At 37.9% G+C, this 27,732-nt stretch overlaps 1 protein-coding gene across 1 annotated transcript in view; it reads left to right on the plus strand.

The window, feature by feature from the left end:
• Positions 1-27,732, plus strand: part of LOC108697196 (1-phosphatidylinositol 4,5-bisphosphate phosphodiesterase epsilon-1) — a 220,328-nt gene that overhangs the window by 55,267 nt on the left and 137,329 nt on the right. The window lies entirely within an intron of this gene.

Raw genomic sequence — 27,732 nt, forward strand, 5'->3', positions numbered from 1 at the left:
TTTTTTATATTCAATTTCGAAATCTGACATGGGGCTAGACATTTTGTCAATTTCCCAGCTGCCCCCGGTTATGTGACTTGTGCCTGCACTTTAGGAGAGAAATGCTTTCTGGCAGGCTGCTGTTTTTCCTTCTCAATGTAACTGAATGAGTCTCAGTGAGACATGGGTTTTTACTATTGAGTGTTGTTCTTAGATCTACCAGGCAGCTGTTATCTTGTGTTAGGGAGCTGCTATCTGGTTACCTTCCCATTGTTCTTTTGTTTGGCTGCTGGGGGGAAAAAGGGAGGGGGGTGATATCACTCCAACTTGCAGTACAGCAGTAAAGAGTGATTGAAGTTTATCAGAAAACAAGTCACATGACTTGGGGCAGCTGGGAAATTGACAATATGCCTAGCCCCATGTCAGATTTCAAAATTGAATATAAAAAAATCTGATTTCAGTGCAGAATTCTGCTGGAGTAGCACTATTAACTGATTCATTTTGAAAAAAGTTTTTTCCCATGGGAAGGTAACCAGATAGCAGCTCCTTAACACAAGATAACAGCTCCTTGGTAGATCGAACAACAGAACTCAATAGTAAAATCCAGGTCCCACTGCAACACTTTCAGTTACATTGAGTAGGAGAAACAACAGCCTGCCAGAAAGCAGTTCCATCCTAAAGTGCTAACTCTTTATGTAAGCACATGACCAGGCAAAATGACCTGAGATGACACCTACACACCAATATTATACATTAAATAAAATACACTTGCTGGTTAAGGAATGAAATGTTATATTGTAGAGTGAATTATTTGCAGTGTAAACAGTGACAGAATCCCTTTAAGGTGAACCTAGATGAGAACATGACTGAATGGCTTGTAGGGCATCAAGCATACACTAACAGGGGAAGAACAGGGTAATTACAGTAATTAATGGGTAATTACAGTATTATACTCTAAGGGGCACATTTACTTTGCTCGAGTGAAGGAATAGAATAAAAAAAAACTTCAAATTTGAATGGTTTTTATGGCTACTTCGACCATCAAATGGGCTACTTCGACCTTCGACTACGACTTCGTATCGAACGAATTGAACTAAAAACCGTTCGAATATTCGACCATTCGATAGTCGAAGTACTGTCTCTTTAAAAAAAAACTTCGACCCCCTTCTTCGCCACCTAAAACTTACCGAGGTGCAATGTTAGCCTATGGGGAAGGTCCCCATAGGCTTTCCTATGTTTTTTTTGGTCGTAGAAAAATCGTTCGATCGATGGATTAAAATCCTTTGAATCGTTCGATTCGAAGGATTTAATCATTTTATCGAACTAATTGCGACATTCGAAGTCGAAGGGTTTACATTCGGCAGTCGAATATCGAGGGTTAATCTGCCCCTTAGTGAAAGATGATAGGGTGCTTTACCCAATTATCAGGTGCCAACAAAGGGGACTAGAGAACTAAGTAACAATGTTGGACCAACATGCCTTGGCATATAAGATTTAAGAATTTGTGGATTCTACCTTTCTCTTTAGCTATACGCATCACTGCCCAGCATCAATGAAGATACTTGGATGAATCAATAATTACACCTAATAGAGTTCTCCTATAAGCTAGTGATATATATATAATATATATGTTATTTTACCTCCTAACTTTACAGCCACTCAGCTCCAGATAGTAGTTGGTTCTCAAGCACTAACATCATATATTATGTAATGAAGCAATTCAGGAAGGAACTGGAGTTGCATCTTCTCAATAATGTAGTTTTGTTGCTGATTAACTGGCTCTGTTGCAAACAAAAGCATCTGGCAGAACTCAAATATTTATTGCTCCTAAAAAGCAATTTTCTTTGCACTGGATGAAACCTCTGTCCTGGATTAGTTTTCATTCATTATAGAAATTGCCAAGTGTTTTAACCACAATGCATCATTTTCCCCAGAACTCCAACGTAATTTCTGATGCACTGTAAGTTGCGCCCAACATAGGTTTCTGTGATGCACCAATATGCACGCAAATTAGCAACATTTTGGGTAAATTGTGTGCATAGTGCACCTTTCCCATGGCTTTTGTGTTGGTTAATAACGTCTGCTTGGCAAAAGGCAATTGCAGCACAACACGGTAATGGAGATATGGTTCCCTTGTGTCAACACCTGCACACATCCGTGTTATCCATCAGACTGGGCTGAATCACCACTTGGTGCCCAAAACGGTTGTAAAAATGCATGTATGGGTGCAAATAGGTTTCTGAAATGTTAATGTGTGTTTAGGCTTTTAGTGTCTGTACGTATTTATTTAAGGCATACACTGCACTTTTTCAGCTTTTTCTAAGTGCCTGGCTGAAACTAATCCAAATGCAAAAAATTTTGCCTTTTCTTCAAACAAACAAAGAAGACAAAAAAAGTGTAAATTAGGGTTTGTATTTGGTTTGGTACCCGGCCGAATCTTTCACAAAGGATTTGGGATACGGCGAAATCCTAAAATAGTGGATTCAGTGCATCCCTAATCTATTCAGTATCAGACTGGGATACCAGGGGACCACCCAAAAATCTTAGACCAGGGGCCCACTCTCAGTACTATTATTCTTCTTCTCCTCACTCAACCTCTATTCTCCTCGTCTCTTTTCTTTACATACGATAATCTATTATTCATCTATTTAGTCTCTTTTTTCTCAGAAATAGGGAATGGCCATGAAATAGGCCAAATGTTTAGCAGCATGAGGGCCCACTGACACCTGGACCTACCTGGAGTTTTCCTGGTATCCCGGCGAGCCAGTCCAACACTGAATCTATTATAGACATCTTTATTACAAATGAGTGCCTAAATGAGCCCTGGAGGTAGCTGCACATATCTAAAGCTAGGCATGGTCAAGCTGGGATATGCAGCAATTTCTTAGTTCTGTCTTACTCCATGGTTTTATTTAACCAATAAAATTACATGATTTTATGTAACTTTATGCTGTGTTTTGATATAAAAGGTGAACACTCCTAACTTGCCCGATACTCTTTGTTTGGAACTATGGCCAGTTCAGGAACAACACAGTATTTGCTTTAAAAGTCTACTTGAACCCTCTGACTCTTACTTAATAATTATTAGTCATTTGCTTTCCTCTTCAGCACCACCCCACCCTCCTCCAGCCATCTCTGTGGGGCTGTGTCAATGTCCAGCCGTCCCTTAATGATACATTACATCACTTTAATTAGCAGCAATGTAAACTAACAAGCACCAGTGCGTGTGCACTAAAAAAGGACAAATGCCAGATATCTGTTTAAAGAATGTTTTTCACCGAGCAGCATATTTCCCCTGCCGAAGGAATGGGTTTCACAGCAACTTAAGAGGTGAGGCAGCATCATGTGAAATTCAGCAGAAGGATTTGGCATGAAACTTCATTTCTCTTTATTCCTATAGGCAGTGCCTCTTGCTAGAACACACTGTCATTAGTGCCGAGTGCTGCTTTGTTTTCTTTCAAACCCAAAGCCCTTTTATTTTATCTGAACTCATTAAGTGGATTCTGAAGACCTGGGCTGGACACCCCATTAAGGTATTGTTGATCAGAGTACATACGTTTTTTTTTAACTAGTAAGCAGTTCTGGTAAAGTTTAAGACTTTAATGAATTGTGCTTCAGCTGAGAATGTTAGATTCAAAATATAAGTTGCTAGAGTAGCCAAGAAATAAAGCTGAAAAATCTTTTTTTTTGTCTTTAAAGATATGTCTGGTAGTTGAATATTTAGATCTGAAAGTTTTATATGGAAGAAGTTGTAGCTAGTTCTGCTCTCTTTCTCTCTACACTTGATACACTGTGATGTCTCATAACCTTCATTTGATATATTAATCATGAATAATAAAAGACACAATTGCAGTTCAGTAGTTACAGTAATGAGCATTCCTTTCTTACAGCACAAAGGTCCTGGGATATGCTCAGAGTTTCTATATTCTCCCATTGTTTCTGCAATTTTATCTCACAGGGCTAGGTGTGTTGGCTTGGGATGAACTGACCCCAGGGTGTATTTGTGTGGTTTTATTTGGGGGGGGTTAACCATAATATGTGGATCTGCAAGATCTGAAATTGTAGATACATGATCTGATTGCTAGTCTTCAGTCTCAGTAAATTCATTTTCAAATAGTTGTTAAATGAAGCTTGGATCTTTATTGATGGGACATCTCTACAGTTCCACCATACACTGCAATCAAATAAATAAGACTAATGGAAACTCTCTTTGTGTGGCTGCAGAGATTTGGATCAGTTGAATGAAAGTAATGCATCAGATCCATACCCTTTCTATCAGTTAAAGGAACGCATGTTTTAGAAGGTTAAATGATTCTGTTTTACATCAATGCAATGAGAGAATGTCAAGAGGGCAGCTATGTATATATATATATATATATATATATATATATATATATATATATATATATTCTATCTGTTAAATGAGAATATAATTTCGGAGGTTGGCTCACTCACACAAACGCTCTGCTGATCTCGTGTGGGATGTTTTCACAGGCAGCAAGGACTTTGCATTCTCTGCTCAAGTCTGTGTTTTTGCTATCCTTTTAAGGGAACCTGGAGAAGAATAGCTTTACTTAGCAATATGTGTCTTGTAAGTGAGGAGCTGTATGACATTGAGAGGAAACCAGCTTATTATTGTTCATGTCAGATATAAGCTCCATTCTGACATATGGAGAATTACACAGCATGGTAACATAAAGCAATTTACGTTTCAGCCGGTGACAGCTATTTAGTGGCATTTGGGTCGTTTTAAGTGTAAGTGCTCATTTATAAACACAGCTGTAAGTGCTGGGCATTCTTAGATGGACACAAACTTTGCTCATATTGACACTATTAATTAAAGGTACTTGCCTTAAATATACTCCTTGCATTGACGTGTATTTGCGCCAAGTGCCTGTTGATGCAGAAGACGCATGGAGCTACTACCAGCCAGAATAGCAATAAGTCCAACATTCCCACTGGGGATTGGTTCAATGAACACAGCAGAGTTGCACCCAAAGAATCACAAGCTATATCATATAAAAGTGTTTGCATGTACTATTGCATGCATTTTAACACATCAGACATAATTGTGGCAAATCCAAGCAGTGCCGTAATTATTCTGCATTGTAGGCTAAAAACTGCATCCACAATTGCATTTCGGACACTGTAACTGTGTCATAAATGATGACCCCTGTTTCTTGAACCTGTCACTGCCTTCAAGTTGTTGCGGCACTACAACACCCCAATGGCAGCCATTGTCCTCGCAATGAACACTCAGGTTTTATGGAAAGTTGAGGACTGAGGGGTCATTCAAAATCACAAAATTTACACAGGGTCTGAAACCCCAATCAGCCAATTGGATGCTTGATTTTAAACAGGTAACCAGTAAGTGTTGCCTTCATATTGGTTTTGTTCCACTTGCAATTGCCATGTTGTGCTGGTATTTTTGGTTTTTGTGCCTGGCAGTCACTGGAGGATGCCAATCCCTCAATTGCAATTGACACTAGGCAGACACACGAGGAGAGGGCATGGTGTGCAGCCTGCATAGGTTACTTGACCTGCTGGTTGTTCTGGGTTACTACAATTTGTGCATGCTTTATATTTTATACATTAATTTCATTTAGAATTTTACCTACTGAACCATTAATATTAAATTTATTAAACCCTGCTGCAGTGTACTCTTTACACTAAAACATTTATAACACATTTATGTATGTAATGTTTTATGTATTTATGAAAGCCCTTTTCAGGTCTTATATTATACAAGTATATTGAGTCTCTTAATTGAAACTGGTATAATGAGAAAACTGGAATAACTGGATGCATCAAAAACTGGCAGAAAGTAACACAAAGTAAAGAAAGCTGTGCTGTACGTCCATTAGGGCATTGGTGATCCTGCCTCTGGTAATTTACAATATACTCAGATTGCAGTGCCTTTTTAATAAGACCAGTCATAGTCACTATGAATATATTTGGCTTATAATGCATCTTGGGTAATATAGTGCTTGTCATTTTAAAGGAGAAAGGAAATATAATTGCATAAGAATTAAGTATAGGCTGTTCTATATGTTCTATATATTCTATATGCGGTGTCACCTGGATATTTTAATTGTCAATCAGTCTATGATTTTATTGTTAAAACTATATTTCTCCCTGACGACATTTACCTGGTGACTCCGATATAACAAATGACTTTTTGTAGCTCAGCACATTAATTCACCACCAACTATGACATAGTGTATCATATAAAATGAATTAAGGATATGACTTTTGTTATTAACTCTGTTTTGTTGATTTTCTAATGCATTGCACCAATGTTTACAGGGGTTGTTCACTTTCCAAACACTTTTTTCAGTTGAGTTGTTTTCAGATTGTTCACCATAAACAAGGACTTAATTTCAATTCCTTTCCATCTTTTATTTTTTACTGTTTTCTCAAAATTTAAGTTTAAAGTTTATTGTTCCTGTGTTTCCTGTGTTTCAGGTTTTCAAATTTGTTTTGAAGTTCCTGTGTTTCACTCTGGCAGCTCAGTATTTCAGGAGCATATGAAATGTTACATTTAGTTGATACAATTAGTTGCAGCAGCATCTGGGAAATATTGGCAACTATTGTATCAATTCTAACAGCTGCCTGTAATGAGACTCAGGGATTCTGCTCAGCAGGGACAAAGATAAAAAAATGTATCAAGTAAATGTATCAGTTTAGAACAGTTAAAAAGTCGGCGACCCCTCTCCCAGAGCCAACGCCGATTCTAATGAAGACGCCGTCTGAGGCGGCTCCTTAAATGCCGCCCCTTCCCTCGCAGGAACACTAGTGCGGAGAGCGCAACTGCGCTCTCTCGCACTAGTAAAGCCGAATTTCTGGTTTCAAAACTGGAAATTCGGCTCTTTAAAGTGACAGGAGCAGCTTATTGCCGTCCCTGGAAACTTATCTGGCGCTGCCGCCTGAGGCCTCATTGGCGGAACGCACCTGCCCAGAGCTGCTTTAGATGGTGAAAATGAAACTGAAAGTAATTGAAAAAAGTATTTTTTTCCGGTGAAGAATCAGAAACCAAGCATCTAAGAACTGCCCAACACTACTATGTGTCTTTTATATGCTGATCCTACATTTACCCCAAGGTGGCCCCTTGAATTGAGGGGGGCCAAGAGCAAATATACTTTTTGCCCTACTGTCAAAACAGCACTGAGCACCCTATAACAAACACATGCTTAAGAACAATTAAAGAAAGATTGACGGGAAAATGCAAATTCTGTAGGAGAAGCACAAGCTCCCAGGCAGCACACGATCTCATAGTAAAATAGTTTAACCACATTCCCTGGAACTGAGGCAAGTTCAGTTCAAATTTTATTTCTGGTCCCTTGCCAGATGGTCTAAACTGGACAAATCCAAACAAAAAACATGCACTCTACTCTAGTGGGAAAAGATTAGCAAGAGCATCCTCATTTATTCTCCATATTATTTGTAATGGTTGTTTACTCAATGGCCTCTCACTGGGCTCCGTTTATTGGAATACAGTATGTTAGGAAAAGGTTTTACATGTGGCTGTGTCAATGAGCTGCTGGTCCAGTTATATTGATATGGGGCTATCATATGGGACCAATTTATTAACATTCATATTTTTTTTAAGATTCAAACTTTTTGGCACTAAAAATCTTGCACGTGATGAATGGTTTTAAAACCCAAAATTTTCAGAATTAAATGTAAAATCCATATTAAACTCTGTGTAAAAGTACACCATCTAAAAGCTGCCGAGGTCATGTATAAGTCAATGGGAGTTGTCCTAAATCAATATCATCCTCTCGATGTAGAGGATGATATGACTATTTGCAATTGTTTTTATTTTTTATTATTTGTGGTTTTTGAGCTACTTGGCTTAGCTCTACAGTTTGCAATGTTAGCAATCTGGTTGCTAGGGTCCAAATTATCCTAGCAACCATGAATTGACTTGAATAGGAGACTGGAATATGAATATGGGAGGGTCTGCGTAGTAGGATGAGTGATAAAAATCTTATCAAACTGGAATATATATTTAAGTAAATATTGCCCTTTTACATCTCTTGCCTTGAGCCACCATTTTGTGATGGTCTGTGTGCTGTCTCAGAGATCACCTGACCAGAAATACTGCAGCTCTAACTGTAACAGGAAGAAGTGTGGAAGCAAAAGACAGAACTCTGCCTGGTTCATGTGACCTAACATGTATGGTATGTTTGTGTGCACCGTGACTCCTAGGATCCCAGGGGGCGGTCCTTATTTTTTTAAATGGCAGTTTTCTATTTAGGATTACCCAGTGGCACATACTACTAAAAAAGTATATTATTATGAAAATGGTTTATTTACAAGAAGCAGGGTTTTACATATGAGCTGTTTTATACAATATATTTTGTAGAGACCTACATTGCTTTCCTCTAGTATTGGTGTGTATAGAGGCTGTGAGAAGCATGATGGTCATCCTGTTTAGGGATGTAGCGAACTGTTCGCCGGCGAACTAGTTCGCGCGAACTTCGACTGTTCGCGTCCGCCGCAAGTTCGCGAACGTCGCGCGACGTTCGCCAATAGGCGTTCGCGTCAAAATCGTTCGACCATTCGACCATTCGGTCGCTAAAATCGAACGATTTTCGTTCAATTCGAACGAAAATCGTTCGATCGAACGATTAAAATCCTTCGATCGTTCGAATCGAACGATTTTTGGATGTTCGAAGTTCGCGAACAGTTCGCGAACTGTTCGCATTTTTTGCCGGTGTTCGCGAACGGCGTTCGCGAACACATACTCGGCGGTTCGCTACATCCCTAATCCTGTTAAGTCCCAGTGCCTGGGAGGAAGGTAAAATGAATGATTGGGGAGGCTAGAATATATACATAGCTGTCTAGGAGATTTATAAATGTATACTTATATATGTAAACTTATATGTTGCAGTTGTTGTAAGTCACCCTAAACAACCATTATTCTCAGTCTGTGCCCAATGCCATGGATGACTTAATGACTAACCGGCGACATATACTGTGCAATCCTTAAATCCACACCGGCACAAAGTCAGCAACGCAGGATCGAATCAACAAAAGGGTGAGAATTTGAATCTGATAAACCAGTGACTTAAAGCCAAAGAATGTTGGAGTTATACTTTTTAAAAGTAGTTAAACCTTTGGCAGTTTCACAGGGCACAATCATCCCACCTGCATACCTCTCGTATAATCAACAGAGCCAACATGTTGATGCGGTGGCTTTAATTAAATGGGGCTAGAATCTTTTGAGAGAAGTTATCATATTGTTTTCTCATCATTTTTGTGTGGTTTGCAGTGAAGCAACTATACCCACTATAATCACATTAGACTAAGAAATCTTGGACGGTCCATTTATTGGTGGATGTTCCGGCTTTACACACATGGTGGTCTCTTATGTGAGACTAAATTACATTCAGCTTGATGTAATATGAATTTGACTAGCAAATTATTTGTGGAGCAGTAGAGGCGCCAATTTTTCACACTTTTGTAGGAATACAGTAGCTGCACATTTCAGGCCACCCAAACTGCCTTGAGAAGCCTCTTCAAACGTCTTGCACTGAATAAGGCCCAAATGAATATCTGCAGCAGCAGCAGTTGTAGTAGTTGTCGTAAAGGGCTAAAGTATTCTGAATCTGAAACAAACCTTGTGGACCACACAGTATATTGTATCAAGAGGGTGGTCTCATGCTGAAAGCTCATTACTTTATTCTCAATTACAGGTACCATGCCACTCTCACATATCAATTTTGAATAGTGCAAGAAATCAACCATTATGCCTACTTCATTGATTTATTTTAGTGTTTTCCCCGAGTCTAGCATAAGGCTACTAGATCATCATCAGAATCTGGGGCACTTCTAGAAAACCCAATCAGAATATTTTTATTTCATTGAAATGTAATCAATGCAGCCCAGCAACATGTATTTATTAGATATGTGCCTGGTTTTCAAATGATCTGGTAGTCTCAGTCAAGCAAGGACTGTTGACCTCTCCAGAAAATGAATGCCACTTGAATTTACGGGCTATATCCATATGGGAAAAAGTAACAAGTGTATGAATCTATTCCAGATCCTATGAATGTTTTATATACAAATAACATGCAATACACAATTTATACTCAGTGTAGGCTGCCTGTGAAAAAGAGATTTTGTGCTTGTATAAGGGCACAGAGAGATGCAATCTCATGCAGGTTATATAAGTGTGCATGTGGTGGGGGCAGAGATGTCAAACAACAAAACAGAGAATAAACAATTTTTACTTGTACCTAAACCAACCTGTACCATAAGTACCGGCACGATAAAGAGAAATGGGAACCTCTACAAAAATACAATACGTACATTTTTCCTGGAAACATCTGATATGGAGGTCTTCATCAACTCAAGGGTCTGCTATTTTGGCATAATTTATTAAGTGACTAAACTAATAATTTATTATTAATTATTAACAAAACAACTATTATTTTAAGACCAAATAAATATTAAATAACACCCAGAAATGCCAGAAGAATGACAGCACAAGGGGTGCCTTGTTGCCTATGGGAAATATCCTCATCAAAAAAATACCTTCAGGATAAATGTCATTTTTCATGTAATTTTCTAAAAAATGGTAAACATATATTTCATGTCATGCCAATGTGCCGTTTGAGGAATATTACTTACTTTACTGTGTTAGGGTATAGTGAACTACATTATTGACCAGAGTGGGAAGGTGTTACTGCCCCAAAAAGACTATGACAATTAAAATATTCATTGTGCTACAATCTTAACACTTCCATTGTTTAAACCACTGTGAATGGACAGACTGGAAAAGATAAAAACGGATGAAACATCTATTTTTTAAAGAGATTAAATAGAATATAGTAACAGAATATACCAAAAGACAATACTGGTAGAGTCCTTGCAGAGTCAGTGGAGCTCACGGGCACCATCTTCAGCTCTTCGGTCTTCTTTGGGAGGTGATTGCTGTATTTTCACATGTGCAATTGGAGCAGTATTCCGGTTCATGGCAACTGTGCATTCGCCGAAACTGACGGACATTGCCGAAGGGAAGGAAGAACACCCAAAGAAGACAAAAGAGCCAGAAGATGTCGCCCGTGAGCTACGCTGCACTGAATCTGCAACTAGAGTTAAGTAGAGAATTAGGGGCAATTACAGGATTTAACACCTAGGCTGGGTGGGGGAGCAGGGAGGGGGGCTATGTAGGGTAGGGGGTAGCAATTTTTATTAGTAGGGGGGTTTGGTTCCCCTTTAAATCTTCTAATTCATACAGTAAAACCCTACATTTTTCACAACTGTAATCCCACCCTGCATTGTTCACACCTGTAACATTTCTATTGTTCACACCCCTAAAACCCTGTTCTGTTCACACCTCAGACCCAGACTGAAAGTGCCCACATTGTTCACCTGATCACATTTTATACAAACTGCTGGAGGGGCACCAGCATTGTGTCACTCTATGTAGCACAATATGAACTGTTCATCTTCAAATCTATCTTTGATAAGTTTCCCTGTCACCTGCTGTATCCTGGCTGCGCTATCCTTCCTGTTTGTGCCATACTCTGTCTGCCCTATGCACCATGTTTCTGCCATACTTGCTGGCCCTATGCTTCTGGTGTGTGCTGTGCTCTGCATGCCTTATGCTCCCTGTGTGTGCCATACTCTGCCTGCCCTATGCTCCCTCTGTGTGCCATACTCTGCCTGCCCTATGCTACCTGTGTGTGCCATACTTGCCTGCCCTATGCTCCCTCTGTGTGTCATACTCTGCTTGCCATATGCTCCCTGTGTGTGCCATAATATGCCTGCCATATGCTCCCTGTGTGTGCCATACTCTGCCTCCCCTATGCTCCCTAAAGCTGGTGCGTTTCGCCTATGAGATTTCTTCCTGTGTGTACCATCCTCTGCTTCTGTGTGCCATACTCTGCCTGCCCTATGCTCCCTGTATGTGCCAAACTCTGCCTGCCCTATGTTCCCTGTGTGTGCAATACTCTGCCTGTATTTGCCATACTCTGCCTTCCCTATGCTACCTGTGTGTGTCATACTCTGCCTTCCTTATACTCCCTGTGTTTGCCCTACTCTGCCTTCCTTATGTTATCTCAGGGACGTGAGTCTGGTAGGGGTTTGTTCTCAGGGTTTGTAAACATTTGGAAATTGTTTTTATGGGGTCCCTCATCATGTACTTTGGGTTGCTGTGTTAGCCACCGGGGAGGAGGAGAAATATGGATTTAAGGCTGTGCTTTACTAAGGTTTTTTCACATATTAGTTGAGGGTTATCCCTGCAGTGAGCACAAACCATTTGCTAAAAAAGTCTTAAAAATTCTTGTGGTAACATGGGTGTGGTATAAAAATAGGGAGTGGTTAACACTGACTTCCATTATCTGACCCTTGGTACCACAAAAGTTGGACAGCACTGCTCTAATAGATTTAAGGCATGAGAATCCATATTATGGAAACACAAAATCACCTAAAATGTATGACTGTGGTGCTCTCTGGGAGAGACTTGGCAAGACAATTAGTTGTTTTTACAAATAAGGGAATTAGCTTGGCAAGGGCAAAAATCTATTTTTTTAGAGAAGCTCAAAAATATTGCCCTACACAGCGCACCAGTAATATTGCCTGTGTTTTGATATCTTGCTTTAAATCTGCCAACTTGTTGCACCATGACTTGCAGGTCAGAGACAATTAAAAAGAATAATTTCAGCTTTTGCCAAGTTAATGGCCATATAAACCCCCTGGAGCTCTAGATCTTACCCTCGGGCTGATAGAGATTGAGCAGGACCATCTGATCCATTATGTTATTATCATATAATAAATATGGGGAGGTTAAAAACTGTGGTGCATGGTTGCAAAAATGTTAGCCACGCCCATTTCTTAAACATTATAAGGAACATTAATGTATTGTTTTTGCATGCTTCTAATTGAAGACTAGGACATTTGAAGAAAATAATTAAAAGGTAAAGAATCTGGTCAATATCAGGTTGCATCATCCAGCTTCAAACCAACAAAGAAACATACATTTAAAATATCTTAGAGTTGGCAAGGTCATGTCATAAATCTGTTTGGAAAAAGAAAGTCATGCTTGGGTGCCTCCATAATGCAAGGACGACAGGCCTTAAACACCTTCTTTTTGTCATGATGAATATTACACAGTTTTATAAACGATTTCTACTGTTCGAAGGATACAAAATTCCTCCTTAACAGAAAGAAACGATTTTTCCTCATAAGTAATAATTCATTCTGCTCACACTGAGCATCCCAAGCATTCTCCCTGCCTCAAACTAATCAAGGTTGGAATCTCCCTTCAGTACACCATGAGCTTTCTTGCACTTAGAATCTCTTATATCCGCATTCAGAAACATTCTGTGCTGTCCTGGCTTCAAAGACAAATCTGTGTAAAGGTATCATTTCTAAATACTTTTCATTAGAATAGTTTTTTGATAAAAAAAAAACCACAACAACATATGTTTGTAACTGTGATAATATATTGTTGTGAAAGAAAGAAAATAATATAATCTATTATTAAAAATAATAAAATACCCATCTGTTCTGCCCATGGTCTGTCAGGAAAAAGGTCAAGCTTTTAATGTTCCACCTTACTCCATCTTCTGGGAAGAAATGCGTCTAGATTGGTATTTACTTTTAAGTCAGTGGTTCCTGCAATGTGTCTGGTAAATGATTCGAGACCAGGCAGTTCATGTTTTTTATCATATCTACTTTGTCACTTTTTGGTGTCAAATTGTATATGTTTCAAGTCATATAATCAACTGTTTCAGTAGCTAGATTGCAGGTATACTGGGAGGTATACAACTGTGTAAATTAACCTTATTTGTTAGTATGGGTATTGGATTCATTATCCAGAACCCCATTATCCAGAAAGCGCCAAATCACTAGAAGCCCATCTCCCATAGACTGTATTATATTTAAATAATAACAATTTTTAAAATTCATTATGTTTTGCCCTGAAATAACAGTTCCTTGTACTTGATTCTAGCTAAGATATAATTAATCCCTATTGAAGGCAAAACAGTCCTATTGGTTTTATTTTATATTGAAATAATTGTAATAGACTTAAGGTATGGGGATCCAAATTATGGAAAGATCCCTTATCTGGAAAATACCTGGGTCACTAGCATTCTGGATAACTGGTCTCATAGACTCATAGCTCATTAGACACCCAGCACTTTGCCAGGTTATAGACAATATCAGTTCTTACAGGCAGGAGGCATTATTATCTGAGAGCCGCTACCAAGACATCATTGCTGCTATTCATATATTATATATATTGTCTGTGAAGGTTTCCACTCCTACACGTCATGGGTTATTTAAGTCTGAATGCAAAAAAAATGAATAAATTCAAGTTCTTTTTTTACTATAAAATCCACATTTTTAGTGGAACAAAAACTTGACTGTTTCGAGATTTATTAAAGCCCAATGCTGCAAAAAGTCCAAATACCAAAATCCGGCATCTCAGACCCGCCGAGGTTGTATATAAGTCAATGGGAGAGGTCCCTATCCTATTTGGAAGTTTCTGTGGTCTGCTCTGGAATTAGCCCAAAAATCAGACTATTTCTGGCTTTTCAGGTCAAAAATCTGAAAAATTCAGACTTTTTGAGAAAAAATCTGAAAAGATCTAGCAATTTGGGAAAAACTAGGGAAAAAACGTACGATTCGGATTTTTGCTAGGTTTAATAAATAAGATGAAATCATGGATTCTAGTTTGGTCTGACTTTTTTTTAAATAAAATATTGATAAATAAGGCCCATCATGTGTATCTAGTTGGTATAACAAAACATCACATGCAACGCACTGAAACATAAACTAGTACACCCAAAACCTCACTCTTTCTAGACAATATTTATGCCATAGACCAAACAGCAACCTGGAAATGTAGGATCCATGTTGGCAGCAAGCTACTAAAAAATCGGTGCAATAGATTCCATGATCTGTAGCATGTTAGTGGTTTAAAGCTGATGTGGGTTTTAGATTTTCTTGCACAGCACAGAAGTAAACATTTAGGGGCCCATTTACTTAGCTCGAGTGAAGGATTCGAAGTAGAAAAACTTTGAATTTCAAAGGTTTTTTTTGGGTACTTCGACCATCGAATAGACTACTACGACCTTCGACTATGACTTCGACTCAAAATATACAAACTAAAAACCGTACGACTATTCGACCATTCGATAGTCGAAGTACTGTCTACATACTACATACTACATACTTCGTTAGTTTAAACCTACCGTGGTACAATATTAGCCTATGGGGACCTTCCCCATCACTTTTCTAAAGTTTTTTTGATCGAAGGAAAATCCTTCGATCGATGGATTAAAATCCTTTGAATCATCATTTCATCGTTCGATCGAACAATTTTTCCTTTGATCGTTCAATCGTAGGACTTGCGGTAAATCGATATTCGAATTCGTAGGATTTTACCTCGAGGGTCGAATATCGAGGGTTTATTAACCCTCGATATTCGACCCTTAGTAAATGTGCCCCTTAATGTTCCTTTGCTTCGAAAACACTGCTGTCAGTTAAAGGAAAACATGAAAAAAATGATAACCCTTCATCAAATTCAGTGTTATATGTTAATCCCCTAAATTAGAAATATAAAAATAAAAGCAATACTTGTTAACACTGGGATCAGTTCAGAGGACCCTCAGCAGTTATGACTTTGAATTCTACTACTCTGAATCTATCTTTTCCTCTGGGGTGTTATATAATGTAATTCAACTTTGGCTCCCGCACACCCTCCAATACTTATTAAAACGATACCTGGTGCACAAAGGTAGAGGATCGTGCTTGAGAAAGGGGCGTGACCCCAAACGTTGCATTTCGCAATAAACACGCAAGGCAGCTTGCATGCATTGCCCCTGTGTGCCTTGGGTGTTATATAATGTACCAGGGGCCCTGTATAATTGAAGTGGGGAAGTTTTTGCCTCCCTGCTTTTGTGTGCAAAAAGCCACTTGAATTAACACATATAGTGCTGAGCACTTTCCATAATTGGTGCTTTCTGACACTTCAAGTTTCATATAAACATTATCATAAAATTAGTACCTAAAGATATTAACTGGATAACTGCTTTGCTCTAAGCTACTGTTTTGGAATCTGGACCACAGAATTGGGTTGAATTCTAGCTTTCCATGCAAAGTTACTCTATCTTTGATTCTGCCAATCTCCTTCTGAGTTACAGAAAGAGACCTGTAAATAACCTTTAAAAAATGCTAATAATTCACAGACTGTTGAAAACCAGCATTATAAAGCGGATAGGATTTGAAAAACATTAATACAAATATTATCTTTATGGCACAATGTTTCATACTTTAATATGCAACTGATCCACACTCACAACAGCACAGTTAGAGGTCTGAAAATTATGATTTATATCATCTTTACAATAGATACAGGTATGGGATCCGTTATCTGGAAACCCATTATGCAGAAAGCTCCGAATTACAGAAACCCCAACTCCATTATATCCAAATAATCCAAATGATTTCCATTTTCTCTGTAATAATAAAACAGTACCTTATTCTTGATCCAAACTAAGATGTAATTAATCCTTATTGAAAGCAATAAACTTGCACAAATTTCACAGACTCGAAAACTCGAATCTAATTCAAATCTAATTCGACTAAACTCGATTTGAATGTCAGGAAGGCTACTAACATGTCCAAATTGGTCCCTGGACCTCTCTTTCATTGAATTATACATTGGTAGGTTTTAGGTAGGGAATAGTTGAATTTGAGTTCTTAAATTGCCAGAGTGTGATAAATCTTAAATTCGAATTTGAATTTGAATTAAAACCCGAATCGCATTTGGATGATTCACAATTCAAAAAAAATCTGCCCTTACATGTTTTTCTAAAAGACTTGAAAAGGTATGAAGATCCGAATTACGGAAAGATCTGCTATCTGGAAAACCCCAGGCCCCAAGCATTCTGGATAACAGATCCCATATATATATATATATATATATATATATATATATATATATATATATATATATATATATATATATATATATATATATATATATATATATATATATAAGTTCAGAAAGTACCTGCACTTTAACCCTCTCAATTCGTAGTGGGTGCTCGGTCAAACGGTATTATGCAACTTTTCAAAATGGACCAGCACTCCAGTTTGTTCAATCAAACGTGAATATTTATTTGAATAGTCACGAGACACGAGAGTGACTATTCAAATAAATATTCACGTTTGATTGAACAAACTGGAGTGCTGGTCCATTTTGAAAAGTTATATATATATATATATATATAAATTGGCAGTCATGAAAGCACTCACAGCAGTTTTCTTCAATACTTAGTTAAAAGTTCTTTATTCCACGTTCTTATCTACGCGTTTCAACCCACACAGGGCCGTGGAATAAAGAACTTTTAACTAAGTATTGAAGAAAACTGCTGTGAGTGCTTTCATGACTGCCAATTTGTTATTATACTCTGGTTAGCACCCAGCCTTAACTTTGGAGTGGTGAGTGCCGTTGAATCACTGCCTATATATATATATATATATATATATATATATATATATATATATATATATATATATTATATATATATTATATATATATATATAAATATATATATATATATATATATATATATATATATATATATATATATATATGTCTATATATGGCTATATATATATATATACTGTATAAAGACTGGGAATTCATTGAGAATTAAGCAACTCTTTGGAATGACTTTTGTTGCATTTAATTAGTGTTATTAAATATGTTTCATAAAAACAAGCACATAAAATCTCATAAATGTCATATATGCATATAATATATCTGGGCAAATGAACACTAAAAAGAAGTGATTTACTTGCAGGTAAATAAAATACACAACCATGTAGAATATTGTTCACATTTCAGTTTTTAATAAACAGGGGACATCACTAACCTTACAAATATTCTGCAGGATTTTAAACCTGTCATTTAAAATCAAAGTACAGGACACAGTGTTACCTATTGATGGCAAATGTCTATAGATATGCATTAATTTAATTCTTCTAATTGGCAGCTTTAGTCAAGGTCTGACTACTAGCCCATGCTTCTGCATTTTCCCTACTGTCACTGGGCAGTTTATTGCATGTGTTTAAACGTCTCATGGCCAGTTCAGCTGTCAGGCCTTGGCTGTGTGCTCGCATAGAGAAACCATTTCATATTATTGCATCCATGAACCTGTTTATTATAATGGGTTTATTAATATTTAAAACAATGTCTCTAATTTTGTGTTATGGGAATCAATCATGGATCATCACTGCAAATTATGTAATTTCCAAGAAAGTGCCAAGATTATAATATACTGATGAAATGTAAGTGATACTGAACTTTATGCAGAGTGCACATCTAACCTTTAGCCAGTTATGTTCAAAATGTACTTGTACAGCACCCAGCTGTTTGCTGGAATATTTTATTCTATGATCATCAACCCAGATACCCAAAGACTAGACAAAGAAGTAAACTAAGGGAATCTCATAAAAGTACAGTTTTAGGAAAAGGAAAGGTATATTTGCTGGGTTATGCCAAATCATTGGCAAGTAGACTCGCCAAGAAAATGCAACCAGGCATGGGGGTGCCAGCCTTTGAAAAATCTGAATAAAGGAAATTAGTTAGGGACATAATTGCAACACTTGTTTTAATTTGGAAAGGAGGCATTAATAGTAAAATCTGGGGATGGGTAATGGGTACAGGTATAAGGTACATTATCCGGAAACCAGTTATCCAGACTCCAATTTAATTTAAAAAATTCTAATTTTTAAAAATTATTTTCTTTTCCCCTGTAATAATAAAACAGTACCTTTTTCTTGATCCCAACTAAGATATAACGAATCCTTAGTGGTGACAAATCAATTCTATGGGGGTTATTTAGGGGCCCATTTACTTAGTTCAAGTGAAGGAATAGAATATAAAAAACTTCCAATTTCGAATGTTTTTTTTGGCTACTTCGACCATCGAATTGGCTACTTCGACCTTCGACTCGAACGATTCGAACTAAAAATCGTTCGACTATTTGACAGTTCGATAGTCGAAGTACTGTCTCTTTAAAAAAATCTTCGACCCCCTAGTTCGCCACCTAAAACCTACCGAAGTCAATGTTAGCCTATGGGGAAGGTCCCCATAGGCTTTGCAATCTTCTTTTGGTCGAAGAAAAATCGTTCGATCGATGGATTAAAATCCTTCGAATCGAACGATTCGAAGGATTTAATCGTTCGATCGAACGATTTTTCGTTCGATCGAACTATTTGCCGTAAATCCTTCGACTTCGATATTCGAAGTCGAAGGATTTACATTCGACAGTCGAATATCGAGGGTTAATTAACCCTCGATATTCAACCCTAGGTAAATCTGCCCCTTAATCTTAAACTCATTTTATAGTAAATTTAAGGTGTGATGATTGAAGATCCCTTCCCCAGGTCCCAAGCAGTCTGGATAACAGTTCCCATTCCTGTATTAATTATTTCCCTTTTGGTGTGTTGTAAAAATGTAGATTAATCTGTAGCATTGCCAATGAATTTTAACTATAATCTACTCTCAGTCACCTTTTTGTTTTTCATTAAGTACTACTAGTACCAGTAGAACCAACATTATCCTCAGTACATTACAGAGAAGTTATACATTAGTTACTGCCCAAACAAAACAAACATAGACTAGGCTCAAATTTAATAGGATCCACTTAATCTGCCAGTACTTTGGTGGAAATTGGGACACCCAAAAATCCCTATTAATAAGAGGAAAGGCCACAAACCTTATATTCACTGGACTGAGACTCAGGACCCCACCACTGTAAGGCAGCAGTAGTATTCCATTACATGGACAATAGTTCTTTACCATTTATTGACATTCCCAAAGCTACATTGTGGATTGATGCTGAAAGGTATGAAGGTACAGTATGAACTCCTGCTGGCAGTTATGATTTTTTTTTTTAATTGACATTAATCACATTTCTTGATGGCGCATGTGGTTTTATACTTTTTTTTATATAACGTCTATTTTATGTGCACACTTCTAAAATTTAGGAAATGCTGTGAGTTCAGGTTTTTACTCCCAGCCAGAGCAGAAGGAGTTAGAACAGGACTGAGAAATTTGAATCCAATGGACAATGGTCAAGGAGATTTGTATTTGACATAAGAATTGCCCTGAGTTATTATTATTTTCTATGTACTGATACTACTACAACTGTTTGTGCCAGCATATACAAAATACTGTCCATGGGGGCTGTCTACGTTATTGGTGGGGACTAGGCCCCCATTATACATATAGGGGGTTATTTACTAAACTCCGAATGCCAAAAACCCGAAAAATTTGTGTTTTTTAGTGTAAAATCCGAATTTTTAGTGAAAAAAAATCACAAATTTTTCAGAATTTATTAAACCAGAAGGATGGAAAAGGCAGAATCTGAAAATCCGGAATCTCAGACCTGTCGGGGTTGTATATAAATCAATGGGATTAGTCCCAATGATTTGTTGCTGTGCGCTGGGTTTCATAAAATACCCCAAAGTTTTCTGGCAAAAAACAATTCTGAATTTTCGGGTGAAAAATCCGGAAAAAATGTGAAAATCTCATTTTTTCCGGCAAAACAGAAAAATGTAATAATAAATAAGGGAAAAAACCTGAGCGGAGTTGATCAGAGTTTGCAGCAGAAAATGCAGAGATAAAATCAGACTTTGATAAATAACCCCCATAAAGTACAGGTGTTTGAGCCGTTACCCAGAATTCTCTGAATTACCTCCTATAGACTCCATTATAAGCAAATAATTCTAATTTTTAGTTACCTTGTACTTGATCCTACCTAAGATATTATTAATCCTTATTGGAGGCAAAACAATCCTGTTTAAATTATTTTTAGCAGACTTGAGGTATTGAGACCCAAATTACAGGAAAGCCCCTTACTAGAAAATCCCAAAGTCCCAAGCATTTAGGATAATGGATCTCATACTTGTATTTGCTTTTGAAATTCAACAACAACTGAAGGGCTGAAGGCTGAGCATCACTAACATGTTAATGTCTTCCTCTTGTCTCACTGCCTCTTCTGTCCTTCATTAATCCCACCGTGTTCTTTAGGGCTTCACACAGCACAGGGCCCAGAGCTCTCATTTTACGGAATTAAGTATAAATTGGACTAGATAGACAATTTATTTTAAATTTCATATAACATAAAATACTACAGTCTCATTTTTGTTTTTTAAAATATGTTTCTGTTATGTTCGAAAGTAAATCTTCCCCCAGAGACTCTTCTATCAAATCCAGAGGAGATGTGTGTACTTCATTTAAACTTTATTTGGCTGTTAGACACTTAAAATACAAAATTGTTCAATTTTAAGATCTTAAATAGCAATAGAAGAAGTAAGGTAAAAAAAAGTTATAGATATTCCATTTTATTATTTAAAATAAAAGCCACGTTGTCATGCTAGGAATTTATCTAGTGTGTGGGAAGAGTAATAGTTGAATATAAAAGCTAAGTAATTTGTTAGATAGAGTGAATTGAATGTTTTCTTATGTAGTAAAGGTTTGCCATCTGAGACTTTAAGCCTCAATAAATTTACATTTAACAGCTGGCATTGCTTTATCTCAATGCATTACATTGTGTGCTTATCACTATATTAGTCCCTGTATAGCGTATATATGAAAGAGGGGCTAAAGTTTTACAAAAAAGCAAATTAGAAATGCTGCAATTTATGGGGGTTCTGCACCAGCCCATGGTGACAACAGTCTTTCAGCAGTGACGATCTGAGCCTCCTCATATTCCCCCAGCAGCTTTCCATCTTTTCTGTGCTGCTGTCACTTACCTGTCTTTTGGGATCGACTCACAATACGAACCTCTAGACCGGTGCAGTGAGTTCAGTATATAAAATATATAATTTCAAGCCATAACATATCTCGCATATTGCCATTACTATTCGCTAGATATTAAAGTCTGGTGTGCAGCAATAGGGCTGGCATTGGCCATGTAAATGAATTGGTGGCTCTGTAAATAAAAAAAAAAAAAAGTAAAACGTATATTGCCTTACACAGGACATGTATTTTCCTTATATCTCATTCACATAAGTCACACTGTAGGGCACATAGCTGTCTGGCAACTTTAAGAAGGTAAACCACCGAATACTGAAAATCAGCCTCCGCAAAGCTTCATCACTTTTGGGGCATATTTATCAAAGAGTGCCACTAGAGCCTACCTCAGTCCATAAAGTGAACTTTCGCTGGTCTCTTTTCATTTCTATGGGATTTTTTAAAAGTGAACTCCATGAAAAATATGCCTGAAAAAGTACAGACCAAGACAAGAGTGCACTCAACCCATTATGAATATTTTAAGAACATTAAGACATGTTGTACATTAAGCTACTAAAAATGGCCTCCCCTTTAAACAACACAGGGATTGTTTGTCCAGTATATTTAAGCTGAGCAAATGTGTCATCCCTGGTCTACACTCAACTTTCATCTGATTCAGTAAAGGGGTCGTTCACCTTCAAACAACTAGTTGTTTTCAGATAGATCACCAGAAATAATGTTTTTTCCCAATTACTTTCTATTTTCTATGTGTCACCGTTTTTCTAATATTGAAGTGTAAAGTGTCATTTTTCACCTTCTAGAGCAGCTCTGGGAGGGGGGAGTCGCCGACCCTGTAAACTGTTCTAAATTGATACATTTAGTTGATACATTTCTTAGCTTTGTTCTTGCTGAGCAGAATCTCTGGGTTTCATTACAGGCAGCTGTTAGATCTGATACAATAGTTGCTAATACTCCAGAGATGCTGCTGAGAAATGTATCAACTAAATGTAGCAAATTGTAACAGTTTAGAGTCTGCGCCTGAATTACTGAGCTGCCAGACTCAAACACCAGAGACAGGGACATTCAACTTTAAACTTAGATTTTGGAAAAACAGTAAAAAAATAAAGAACGGAAAGTAATTGAAAAAAGTCTTTATTTCTGGGCAACAATCTGAAAACAACTGAACTGAAAAAAGTGAAGGTGAACAACCTCTTTAAGAATTCTACTGCTTCATTAGACCTTTTACCTGCAGCAGTGCTTTCCAAGGTTAAATCTCCCAAATCGTCCCCCTTTTATTAAACACCAGTGGGATCACCTGACTATAGCTGGAAAGGGTGGGACCTGCAACATGGAGCTGGTCACTGCTCCTGTATAAACTATACCAAACAAGGAAAAGTTGTTATATATCAAAGACACAACTAAAGTACAACTAAAGCTCACCATAGGCCACCGGCGAACTTTCACTGCTGTCTTTTCATTTCTGTGGGATTTTTGGGAGCATATTTATCAATGAGTGAAAGTGTTCTTGACAATTATGCTTTAAAAGTACCAAAGACATTAAATTTCATTCTGGCAGATAATGGTGAGCTCTTGTTCACTCTTTGGGTCAACCCCCCCCCCCAAGTATCAATATGTGCCCTCCACTGTGCATTCATAAATGACCCTCTATGTACATTTCCAGTAGGTACAGGGAATGGTGTTGCATACTGTTGAAAAATGGAATGCTTTGAAAGGGAGATCTGCTCTGGTCTCTTATATACTCTGCTGCTTCACCTTGGGGCCGATTCACTAACTTCGAGTGAAGGATTCGAATTAAAAAAACTTCTAATTTCGAAGTGTTTTTTGGGCTATTCGACCATCGAATGGGCTACTACGACCTTCGACTACGACTTCGAATTGAACTATTCGAACTAAAAATCGGTCGACCATTCGATAGCCGAAGTACTGTCTCTTTAAGAAAAAACTTCGACCCCCTAGTTCGCCATCTAAAAGCTACCGAACTCAATGTTAGCCTATGGGGAAGGTCCCCATAGGCTTTCCTAGGTTTTTTTGATTGAAGGATATTTTTTTGATCGTTGGATTAAAATCCTTCGAATCGTTCAATTCGAAGGATTTTATCGTTCGATCGAAGGAATAATCCTTCGATCGCACTATTTGCGCTAAAATCCTTCGACTTCGATATTCGAAGTCGAAGGATTTTAATTCCCAGTCGAATATCGAGGGTTAATTAACCCTTGATATTCGACCCTTTGTGAATCGGCCCCCTTGTGTTTCTGAGCATCATTGTGTTTATATACCTGACTTTAATGTGCAAGAATGTTGTTTTGTAAATGTAATTTATTTCATGGCACTTAGGGTACATTAACAGCAGGAAAGATTCTATACAGGGAATATATATTGGATATTTTGTATTTGAAGTTTGTACCAAAAATGTAAATGTTCCTTATTTTTCAAGATAAATGAGTCAAGTGCAGGAACAGAAACTTCCGTTAAAATGAACATTATTGGAAAATGCAGCACAAAGAGCAGGTTTTCAGGCGACAGTCCGAAGACTTCACTGCTCATACTAGATTAACACCCTAGCTTCATATATAATCTATCCAGGGAAACACTGTCTCCTTTTTTTGTCCACAATGCATTTTTCCCCATAGCTGTTAGCTATAACGTTCATTTAGAGCAGACAATATGGCTTGTTCTGTGCTGCGGAGCTCACATTTTTTGCATGCTTTCTCTAAAGTGCAACATCTATATTTAGATTTTCAACTCATTATTCATTATTTCTTTTTCTAAATACAAGATTACGTGAATAGGTTCATGAGACGGATACTGATATGCATACAGTATATATTGTTTATGATATGCTTATAATAATCATCAAATGGTTTATCTGTTAAATCATTGTGTTGCTTTTGTTACTTAAAAATAATATTCCAGAAATAAATCTTTATTTATTTTGCCAAGCAATGACTGCAAAGCACTTGCTTTTATTGACTCTTACACAGTGGGGCAACATTTCTAAGCCATTTTTAACCGTGGCTTGTTCTAAAGGGGGTGATAATGTAAATATAATGTCTTAGTAAGATCCGTGAATGCCAAACACAAGTGCAGGGATTGCAAATTACGTGGGTTTGTAATAATTTCAGAACATCATGGAACTACAAGACATATCTTCATGTTCTCTGTATTGGTATATTGGTATATCTGGTTCCCTTTGTCTGTCTTTTGATATTTTTGGTCTATGATCATTAGGTTTTATATTTGACCAATAGACCACATAGGAAGAAACTATAACTATGTGTGATCACTGTCATGGCTTTTGTTTATCCATCAGCCGCAGTACACAGACTTGATGGCATTTAACCCTCTGTCACCAGGGGACCCCATGCCCGTGTTTGCCCGTTATACACTGTTCATCCATCTCTCTGGAACCCATCATAGTTTCACCCTTCACTCACTGATTTCCCAGGATCACCACCAAGCGCTGCGACAACTGACTTCCCCTATCAGGATACCACACTTATTTCTGAAAACAAACCCCCAGCACCTAGTTCTCTATCCCAAACTTTTACTGTGACTCTCCAGTGGTCTAAAAAACAGGAAGGGAGGGTGGGCCTTCTTTTGTACTGCATACCTGCTCCCACAGCTAAAGGTAGGAAAAGGAAGTATCCTTCTCCTGCTCTTTCCTTTTATTGCCTCAAACCCCCCCTCCCTTCTCTGACATTATATTCCCACTTCATCCTTACCTGGCTTTTAACGCTCCACCTTGCCTTCCACTCATGCCCTCCTTCTGCCCATACAGGCCCCATAAATAAATACACCATAAATACACAATTCCCAATAGATCCTTTCTGGTCTGAATTAGGATGCACTAACAGTAGGATGTATGTAACCATTTACAGCAATGCACCCACACAGGGAAAACAGTTCCGTCAGGTCTGATTAGCTGCTGTCTGCCCATCAGATGAGGGCGCAGATTCACTAAAGGACGAAGTGGCTAACGCTAGCAACAATTCGCCAGCGTTGCCACCCGCAGGGACATCGCCAATTCACTAAGAGTAGCACTAGCGAAAAAGAGACAGTTGCTAGCATTCATTCGCACTCTATCACCAGGCTACTTTTCGCTCTGGTGAAAGGTCGTTAAGCCTCAAAATCAGTAAAGTGCGTTACCTCTTTCGCCAGAGTTGACTTTTCCACCTCAGACCAGGCGAAGTGCTAAAAAGAAACTAGATCTTCCTCAATCTTCCTCAATCTTCTGTCACTTACATCATATCCTGTGATGCATTAAAGTTCCAAAAACACTGGCGACTTTTCCTTTTTTTATTGCCTGCAAAAGTCCTAACAAACTTTTTTTGGGTAACCAGTTTTCTCCAGATATTTCATAACATATGGAACTTTCATTTTACAGTGGGCTCATGTGTAGGGTATTATATAAATTCTCTTGTCTTTATTAAGGTTCCCTGGACATTTGTAATAAAAAGTGGTAATTTCAAGCATTTGCACCTCCATACAACTTTAAATTACCCACCCTATGCAAATTGACCTAAGAGCAAGATCACTAGCGAATTTTCGCTAGACACAAACGAACGCTAGAGCATCTTCGCTAAGAAATGCTCGCACTGCCGAAGTAACGCTAGGGAAAAGTCGCCAGCATTCTGTGCCCAGGACGAAAGTCCGCATATTAGTGAAATGGCGTACCTGTAGTGCATTTGCACCTGGCGAAGTTGTACGAGGTATGGCAAAGTGGGCGCTAGTGACAATTCGCCCTTTAGTGAATCACCCCGAGGACTGGTTGACATCCTACAATGGGGTATATTTATCAAAAAGTGAAGTTAGAGATCAGCACAGTCCTCTAGAGTGAAATTCTGCCACTCTCCATTCATTTCTATGGGATTTTTAAATTAGTATTTTTCAATGTAGGAAAGTGAAAGTTCATCCTTTATCTGAAAGGAGTTTGTATGTTCTCCCCATGTTTATGTGGGTTCCCTCCCAAACAACCACAGTGTGTATATAAGTGAAACAGGAAAGTGTGTTGGCGCTCTATAAATATAGAACATATTTTTGTTTGAGTTACTGGCATGTCTACAGTGATTTGATGACTACTACTAGTATATATATCTTTAGTATACTTATTTATGTTTGCAACATGTTGTTAAAGCCTAAATGGCAGACCTATATACATTTACTTAAGAGCAGTTTCCTTGCAGGAATGAAATTATTTAGGAGTTAAAACATTTTCTAAATGTGTGTTCCACTACAGCACCTCACCCCACAGTTTAGTTGAATAGTCTTTATTATTGTATATATAGTAGGTGTATTAATGTCAGGTCTGTCTAGAGGGATCGTAAGGTCGGAGTTCTGTTTCAAATTGTTTAGGTTAAATGGAATTAAGTGGCATTAAAGACTAGTATGTCATCAGGCAAACTTGTTTCAGGCTACAGATTTGAATCTAAGTAGCCTTAGTGTTAAAAAGCATGGGATTTGCACAGTTTGAGAAAGGGTAATTTGTACTTATTTGCTTAGACTTATGTAGAAATGTCATAAAAGGTGTAAGATTTGCTACTGGTGTAATCAACTATATCAACCAATCAGCAGACAGCATATACTGGTCACAACATCTTATTGGCTGGTATGGGTTACTGCACCTGGGCATACTTAAAGGGCACCTGTTGGGCTAAAATGTCACCCCCAATCAAAAGTGGGGGCTAATAGAGCTCACACTCCAGTTGGGAGTAACAGTAGTTTTTTTTCCACAAAAATAGCAACCCCGCCAGTGCTAGGACAATCGCACCGGGAGGTTCTCACATCACTCGCATGCGCATAATGAGCAGATTGCGACACTTTTTATGTGCATGGACGCTCGTACCGGGAGCTCCCTTGCGGTGAGAGTGTCCTAGCGCTAGCAGGGGCAATTTTTTATTAAAAAAAACTACTGCTACCCCCAACCACAATGTGGGCTCTATTAGCCTGCACCTTTGGTTAGG

This window comes from Xenopus laevis, chromosome 7S (assembly GCF_017654675.1).
Source record: "Xenopus laevis strain J_2021 chromosome 7S, Xenopus_laevis_v10.1, whole genome shotgun sequence".
Classification (NCBI taxonomy): Eukaryota; Metazoa; Chordata; class Amphibia; order Anura; family Pipidae; genus Xenopus; species Xenopus laevis.